This window comes from Myxocyprinus asiaticus, chromosome 18 (assembly GCF_019703515.2).
Source record: "Myxocyprinus asiaticus isolate MX2 ecotype Aquarium Trade chromosome 18, UBuf_Myxa_2, whole genome shotgun sequence".
Classification (NCBI taxonomy): Eukaryota; Metazoa; Chordata; class Actinopteri; order Cypriniformes; family Catostomidae; genus Myxocyprinus; species Myxocyprinus asiaticus.
The window spans coordinates 217,386-226,627 of record NC_059361.1 but is presented as its reverse complement, the minus strand read 5'-3'; positions in this window follow the sequence as shown (position 1 = coordinate 226,627).

The following is a 9,242-nucleotide window of genomic DNA, read 5'->3' as shown; positions in this document are numbered from 1 at the left end:
ATATTATGTTTAACAAGCAAATACATGTACTTTTTACAGTAAACTATTGATAAAATTACAGTGAAAAGCAAACAGGCATTCCCAGAATTCCTTGCGTGACACATTTCATGTCTTTATATTTTATAGGATATATAGTTTGTTCTTGTTTTTAATATAATTTCTGCACATTGGGGTGTTATATCTGATGTAGTTTAGTTGATGTTTATTGCATTATGTTAGTGTCACGTGTGTTACCCTGATGGTGTTTTGTGTTTGTGTCTCTACGAGTATATTAATGATTATTCCTGATCACTCTTGATGAACTTTAAATCTTCATTTTGTAGTTACTACAGTGATTAACATTTTAAAGTGAGAAGCAGACTTTTATAGTTCCAGAAGGGTCATTTAATAATATAAACAGTAGTGAACAGTAAAATATACAGGCATCAAAATTGAAACAATAATGTTTCTTTTTTTTTTTTTCTTTTTTTTTACAGTGTAAAGTTATTTTACTGTAATATGCAGTTAAAATGCTGCATTAGAGGAATGGACGTGTGTGGGGTGGGTGCTTAATTCACAAGGATCTCAATAAACGACGTATAGACAATAATAAGCTTAATTTTATTTATGCACAATGCTAAATACTGTATATATTTTTTTATTTTGATGTTGGGGTGACGTGACCTGGACACAGTGTAAAAAAAATGCTAACTGAATTTTAACAGGAAAAAAAACAGTAAAAATGCTACAGTAAAAAGCTGTAAATTGGTTAACTGGTTGTATGGTGAAAAGAATTACCTTATAGTTATCAGTAAAAACTTATTTTATGTTTAACAAGACAAAATATGAACTTTTATTTCTTTTGATGAAAAACAATAATGATGCTTTCCCAGAAGTCTCTCTGTGACCCATCACATTTCATTATATTTTATTAAATTCCTGAACTTCAATTAGGTCGGGTTATATCAGATATCATCAAAATTATATAAAATAATGATTCACGGGAGTAAACTCAAAAATATACGGCACCAAAATTACACCCTGGTTCACTGTATTTATATTTATTTATTTATTATTTAAATGTTTTTAACCATACATTTAACATAATTTTTTCCAGTGCATGTTTTTTGGAGGTTACACACACAGCATGTGTATTTTATCATTTAAACTGCTGATTTGAGAAGTATTTTGCTGTACAGTGGTGATGACAAACTGTCTGAGCCTTTCATGAGCCACATTGTTCTTAAAATGCATAAATGGAGATTCCCTCTGCTGTGTTTATCTCTGACGGGCTCTCTGATGGTCCTGAAGGGTTCAGTTCTTCATTAGATGGCAGAATAGTTTGTGTAAAGATGATAAATGTGCTGATGTTGGTGTGAGGAGTGTGTGAGTTCAGATGGAACGAGCTCCTATGATTTACAGTAGATTTACCGTGGTGTTGTGCTGCAAAAATATAACATATAATAAGGACACAGACAAACATCTCACTTATATCACACTGGATCATGTGTTTCTGATTGGGTCTTGTGCTGAAATCAGATGAAGTCTCATTAAAACACTGATCAGAAAGAGTGAGAGAGGAGTGAATGAGTGAAGGATTATAACACTGGGAGGATAAAAGAAAAATAAATAAATCACTCCTTATAATTCTCACAATCCTGTGATTAAAACTGTTATACTACATCAAATCATATATAAAAGATATGGAAAACAAGACTGAAACTTTCTGCTTTGCCCAAATCTTTATATGACCCTATAGAACACAGAAAAACAAATGTGTGAAGTAATGAAACGTGTATTTTATAAGAAATGAGAGATTGATGATTATCAATGTGGATGAGGCCAAAGCTTCTCAATCAGTTCAGTTCTGTCATCATTTACGCACACACATATCTAAATATCAGTCTGTTCTTCGCACAGATTTATCACATTACTTTATAAGATATAGACAGTTATATGAACTATACTTCTATGATGATATTATTGTGCTTTTGGTTCTTTTTAGAGCTTGACAGCCTCTGGTCACCATCCACTTTCATTGCATGGAAGAGAGCAGCGTGAATATTCTTCAGAAGTTCTCTTTTTGTTGAAGAAATTCGTTCATGAGGATGTGTAAATGATGACATGATAAAACTATTCTTTTAATATAGAGACTTATCTAATGGTTTAAATGTTATATGTGTATTAAAACTGAAGACCCTCCTTTCATAAACGTACTCTCTACAGTATTCATTGCCATTTAATTCCTTAAAAATCACTTGTGCAGTGATGTTTGTTCTGCTGAATGATGCTGTTATATGCTCGATCATGTTATATATGAACTCCAGACATCAGCGGTTTGTGCTGACAATGGAAAAGTCTTTGTCAGGTTTGCAAATGTGTAAATTTTGATGTCAGCCTCATAAAACTTTGCTACAGTCTGGCTTTAATAAAGCAGTGCTCATAATAGTTTTGTGTTCCAGTTCATCTGATCTCTAATCTGTGTGACACAAGAGAACACACTGAATATAAACAGATGCACTTCTTCAGTTATTAAAAGTTGTTTTTATGTGGATGGCGCTTTTCATAATATGCATCGTTTCAAAGTATAGGCTATGCATAATTTAATATGATTTAAACCAACTGATCTCAGTTCAGGAGAATCTAAGCTTTCATTAAAGGGTTACACTTTTGATGCACCAAGTCATGTGACCAAACAACATGGTGCCAATCACAGCGGAGTTTGTTTTTGGGAGAAATGCCAACAAAACTACATCTGGTCAGAAACCTCATTAAGTTTTTACACTGAAAACGGTTTGAGTCAAAAGATTAAAGTCTCTAGTTTCATCCGATATGCCATTTTAAAAATGTCTTTTTCACGAAACAGAACGCTGTTAAATACGACCATGTACGTGGATTATAGGCTCATTGTCCTTTATATTTTCTGTGCATTATCACATTGAGAATAAATGAGTTCATCCAAAAGCTGATAAATGTGTCTTTCAGAGGCTTTATATGGAGTTAGGATGAAAATAAGGTGCATTTCAAACTGTTCTGAGACCAGTGCAGACAGACAGCACACTGGAGGTTAAGTCATTCACTAAATAGGGAGCAAGGGAGCATCCTATAGCTCTCTATGCAGTTAAGTGCATTCACTCCTAAAATCTGATCAAAAGTTCAGTTTCAGGCTGCAGATGATGTTTGGATCACTCAACATGTTTGACAGACATGTGACAATGATAATCAGTACATAGATTCAGAATTTATAATGTATCATTTTATTTTAACATGGTTGACAGTGATTGGATGATGCTGGACATTACTTTGAATCTGAATTAATTATGATAATTTCTATCTGATCTGTTTAAAAGACAATGAGCTCAAGAACCCTAACCCTAACTTCATTCTTTCACTTACAGAAATTAACGTGGTACAAGATTAAAGTTTGATAAAAAAAATAAATAAAAAAAACTAGACATATAAAGTTTAATGCTACTAAACACAGTATATACTACATCAAAAAATATTTTCATGTATTTCAATATTTTCAGTGTAGATGCCGAATGGTTTAACCCGTCACACAATATTATTTTAAATAGGTAAAGATTACACGGTACAGAAGATGAAGGAAGAAATGTTACATTCAAAAACAAAGGTGTCCCACATTACACGTTGTCCCACTTTAGCTGTATTCAGCCTATTGCTGGAGTCTTAAACTAAATAATTTCCTCATCATTTATTTATTTCTTTTTGGTGTTGAAAACAAACCATATCAAATATAAACTTTTCATCCCTTTTTACAGCATTTCTGAATCTAAAAACACAGAAACTGTCAGGTTTGTCCAGACCAGAGGAAAGATGTTTGACTAACCAGCCAATGATTTATTCCAAACATTGTTTTTTCTCACTGAAGCTCATGGGACAGGAGCGCTGTGGTGAGGATGTGTATGTTTTAAATTCAGATTTCATTTGTGCATCAGTCTGTAAGTCATCTCTCTACTGGGTGGGCAGTACTGTAAGATGTGGCTTCATGATTTATTGCCCTTCTTTCCCTCTGAGTCAGCAGGTCAGACCTCAGTGTGATTTACAGTGAACCTGGACATCATACACATACAGTGAATCAGTCCCTTCATCTCCAGTGGCACGGTATGCTTTTATTTGGGAAGCGTAACATTCATCTGTCTACTAACACAAACAGTAATTCAACATATGGACTGATACAGAAAATGACAATTCTGTGGTAAAATGTATATTATAAAAACAATAGTTCCAGTCCTGGATGCTCATGTGTCAATTCAGTGTTTGAGTCGTGCTAAAACCCACAATATAGTAACAGCTATGATATGGATTTATAATATAGCACGCCCTGTACATTATTGCTTCAGTGTTGCACATGAGTCACGCAAAAACTAATATACTTATCTTATAGTTTAATAAATATCTTCTGAATGACATAAAATTGTCAGGACATTACAGCTGATTAGTGTCATATGTGTTAAATGTGTTTCTCGTATCTCATCTTAATTTGCATTCCTCCGTTTCTTTGAGCGAACCGTCCAGATAAAAAGAGCAACACTGACTCAGCCAGTGGCGTAAGTTTTACTATCTGTTTGTACAACCAATGGAAGACGGGGAGAGTTATCTGGAATCTGTTTGAAAACACCAATTTTTTTATTTATTTTTATTCAAAAACATTATGTGATATAGTGAGATGTGTTGGGCTGACAGTCACAGCACATTGCAGGAGTTTACTCAGTGACATAACTAACCCACCAGACTGCATTCATTTGAACTGATCAATGGTTGTGTGTGTTTCTTAATGAGTACCTTGACCATGAAGATTAGTCTTTGAATCGGGCAGGTGGCAGGACTCCAATGAAACTCAATATTAATGTATTCAATAATCCTGATTCACATCGTTAACTATAAAACATGACCACGATGCATTAAGGATTACTGTAATTTACCACAGCATGACTTAAACCTGCACTGGCATCACTATAATTTGAGCCATTTTGAATCCAGTTTTCAGGAAGTGATCATTGTGCCCTAAAGCTGGCTTCTGTTAGGAATATATTTACATTTTTAGCTGCTAAAATGTACAGAAGATGTTTTTAATGCAATTGAAACAGTACATGAGCAATCAACCACTAAACAGCAGGAAAACCTGCCACATCCTCAGAGGTCACTGTGTCAACCACCATAATGAAGCATTGCAACAAAATACATTCTCCTAGAGTCAATCTTTCCCTAAGGTTTGATTTTTTTTTATATAAATACACCACTCTGTCTGGCTGTAAGTACTGGCGCCAATCACACAGCTGTGAAAACAGTCTGTTTCACTGGATTTCAGAATTTGTAGGCAGAAAATCATTTAATATTTCTCACACCTGCCTGTGTATGTTCCTCTGCGAGTGCATGTGAAACAGTGTGTGTTTGTGCCAGAACTTCTCTGGAAGTTAACCAGATAGAAAAATGAAGGGTTTTCTACTAGAGGTCAGAGGTCAAACCCTTGAGAAGTCTTTCACAACATCAGGACAGAAAGAGCCAATTTGCTTGTAGTTAGTGTTTGTTCTGTTCCAGATAAGATTAATATTAATAGGTCTGCTATGAAATTGACTCTTCTGCCAGTAAAGATAAAAGATCAATGTTTACCAGTTGGGTGAAGCTCTGAGCATATGGTCAAGATGTGATTTTGTACCCTGTTCTAAAGAGTTTCCTGACTTATAATGCAAAATTATATCACATGGTTCATTACATGTATCGCAGCAGCTAAAAGCGAGTTAAATGTTCTCTCAAACAGATGAGGTTTTTAATGTTAATGTTCTATCGAGTTAATGTTCTACCCTACCCTAAACCTTCAACCTAACCGATAGTGTCAGAAAAAGAAAATGTGAGATGAAATACACAATTAATGTCATTTTGTGACGCTTCTATGACACTTTGGTTCACATGTGGACTCGCGTGCTCTTCAGGACTCATACCCAGATCCCCACCTAACAGGGAACATTCTAACAACTTTGGCTAACATTATTTAAAGTTTTGGAAAAAAATGTTGTAAATTAAACGTTAATGGAACATCCTTATAACGTTATTAACCTTAAATAACTTTCTGCTAATGTTAAGAAAACTGGACATTTTCCGTTACATCACAAGTGCAACGCTCGATCAGCTGAGCTATATGTACAACTAGCTACACAAAAATTATTTTGCAAAAATCTTTATTAAGAATCTGTTTTACAATTTTCATCTAACAAAAAAATAAGAAGAGTGAAAAACAACAACAACACATTAACAGAGGGACCCAGACCAGGACCAGAATATCACAGACACTTGCTGGTGGACTTTATTAACTAAGATCAATATGCAATTACCTAACAACAAACCCAGAACACCTTAGCAACCACTTAGGAATGCCCTAGCAACCCCTAAGAAAACATTCTAGCCATGGCATCTAAGTTATTATTAATACATCTAGTTATTATTAATAAATGTAAGCAAGTGATATTGCCTACATTTAAGAACACTCTTTAATCATGGTAAAATTACTATAATACATGGAGTAAAGACTGAAAAAGAGACGAACATCCTGCCAAACATCTCCTTTTGTGTCCCACAGAAGAAAGTCATACAGTCTGGAACAACATGAGAATTAATGAATTTTTATGTTTGGGTGAACTATCTCTTTAATTTAGCCTGAAATGGACAGTCTGAGCCCCTTTATTCATTAAAAACAGTTGTTTAGCTGAACGGAGCATGGATCTGCAAATCTGTTAGCAAGGCAGCCAACAATAATTACATAACATTTTGACAATGATATCAGCGCCACCGCATGATGTAAGTCAGTGTTGATGCTGCTAACACATCTGGAGATGGTGAGGTGGATAATCAGTTTATAAATCTTGCTCAATTTAAGTGTTACCACTAAAAGAAGATTATGAGCAAAAGTGAGTCCTCTCGAGAGAAGGCATTGAGATTTTGCTAATCAATGCGAGACTCAGTAGGATAGATGACCTTTGGTTAGGTGTGAGTGTTCTGTGGCTTCAGTGTGATGTGATAGTCCTCCAGGCGACTGTTAAATTAGGGATTTCCTTTCAGTGTGTCTGGTGATGGGCCTGTGGGCAGAAACCATTAAGGAGATAAAATCCGAACTAGAGAGATTAATTTAGACTGTTTCCTTACAGCCAAACACTGACTTGTTAATCTGATTGGCTCTGGACTGTTTTCTGTTTGCAAATTTACATATGAATCAATGTAAAAATGACTGAAACAAGTTATCCAGGCAGAGAACAACAAGCATATTAAGTGTTAGTTGGGGTAAAAATGAGTTCAGGCACAACTTGTGCAGTTGTTGGTGTCAGAACAACTCAAAGTAGTTATATCAATGTCTCACCTCGGGTCACTGCTTCGTGTCATCTACCCACTCGAGTAGGGCACTGTCAAAACACACTTATTGTGACAATGTAAAGTATGGGAACTATGGAGACAAATGTTCTTTTATTTAAAATTTTGAACAAATTTAATACACTAAACATGACATTATCTGCTAAAAACATACGCCAATGCGAGTGAAAACACTGGAGAACGGAAAATGAAAGCAGGCTTCTGAGATGAACTGAGGAACACTTCCACATTAAGGAGAAAAGTGGACAGTTGAACGTTCTGCAGAGAGCGGTTATTTGATGATGATATCAACATCTATTTCCTACAAAACATACATTTTGTGATATGTACAGTGGCAAGACAAAGTATGTGAACCCTTTGGAATTACTTGCATTTATGTATAAATTTGTCTTAAAATTTGGTTTGATCTTTATCTGTTACAATAATGAACAAACACAATCTGTTTTAACTAAACACACTAATTATTGTTTTGTTCGTGTACATACTGAATACATCATTCAAACATTCTCAATGTAGTTTGGAAAAAGTATGTGAACCCCTAGGCTAATGACGTCAACAAAAGCTAATTAGAGTCAGAAGTTGGCAAATCCAATAAAAAAAAAAAAAAAGGTTGGAGGTGTGGGTTAGAGATTATTTGACTTATAAAAAGCACTCAGACATTTTTAGTTTGCTGTTCATAAGAAGCATCTGCTGACGTGGACCATGCCTCGCAAAAAAAGAGATCTCAGAAGACCTACGATCAAGAATTGTTGCTTTGCATAAAGCTGGAAAGTGTTACAAATTTATCTCGAAGACCTTAAATATTCATCTGTCCACAGTTAGACAAACTGTCTATAAATGGACAAATTAGTACTGTGGGTACTCTACCTAGAAGTGGCCGTCTAAGCCGTGACAGCTAAAGATGTGAAGGAATCATTGGAACTGGTTAACATCTCTGTTCATGAGTCTACTCTACAGAAAACATTAAACAGGTATGGTGTCCATGGCAGGACACCACGAAGGAAGTTGCTGCTTTCCAATAAAAACATTGCTGCTGCCTGAAGTTTGCCAAAGATCTCCACATCACCTTGACACTCCACAATGCTACTGGGAAAATGTTTTGTGGTCTGATGAAACTAAGGTTGAATTGTTTGGGAAGAACACGCAGCACTACGTATGGTGTAAATGGGCACCGCATGAAAACATCATCTCAGTGGTGGAGTACGGTGGAGGGAGTATCATGATTTGGGGCTGATTTGCTGCTTCGGGGGCCTGGACCGCTTGCCATCATTGAGGGAAAATTGTATTCCAAATTTTATCAAGATATCATACCGGATAATGTCTGGGTGGCTGTGCGCCATCTAAAGCTCAGTAGAAGTTGGGTGATGCAGCAGGACAATGAACCTAAACATCAAAGTAAATCCACTACAGAAAAAGAAGATCCACCTTTTGGAGTGTCCCAGTCAGAGCCCAGACCTTAACCCAATAGAGATGCTGTGGAATGACCTCAAGAGAGCCGTTCACACCAGACATCCTAAGAATATGACTGAACTGAAGCAGTTCTGTAAGGAAGAATGATCCAAAATTCCTTCTGAACATTGTGCAGGTCTAATCCGCAGCTACTGGAAACACTTGGTTGAGGTTATTGCTGCCAAAGGAGGATCGACCAGTTATTAAATCCAAGGGTTCACTTACTTTTTCCACAGATCTGTAAATTTTTAATGTGTTAAATAAGGACATGACAGATTATAATTGTTAGTGTGTTGTTAGCTTAAGCACATTGTGTTTGTCTATACTTGTGACTTTGATGAGATCACATTTTATGGCCAATTAATACAGAAAACCAGCTAATTCCAAAGGGTTCACATATTTTTCTTGCCACTGTATGTTATATACAGTAT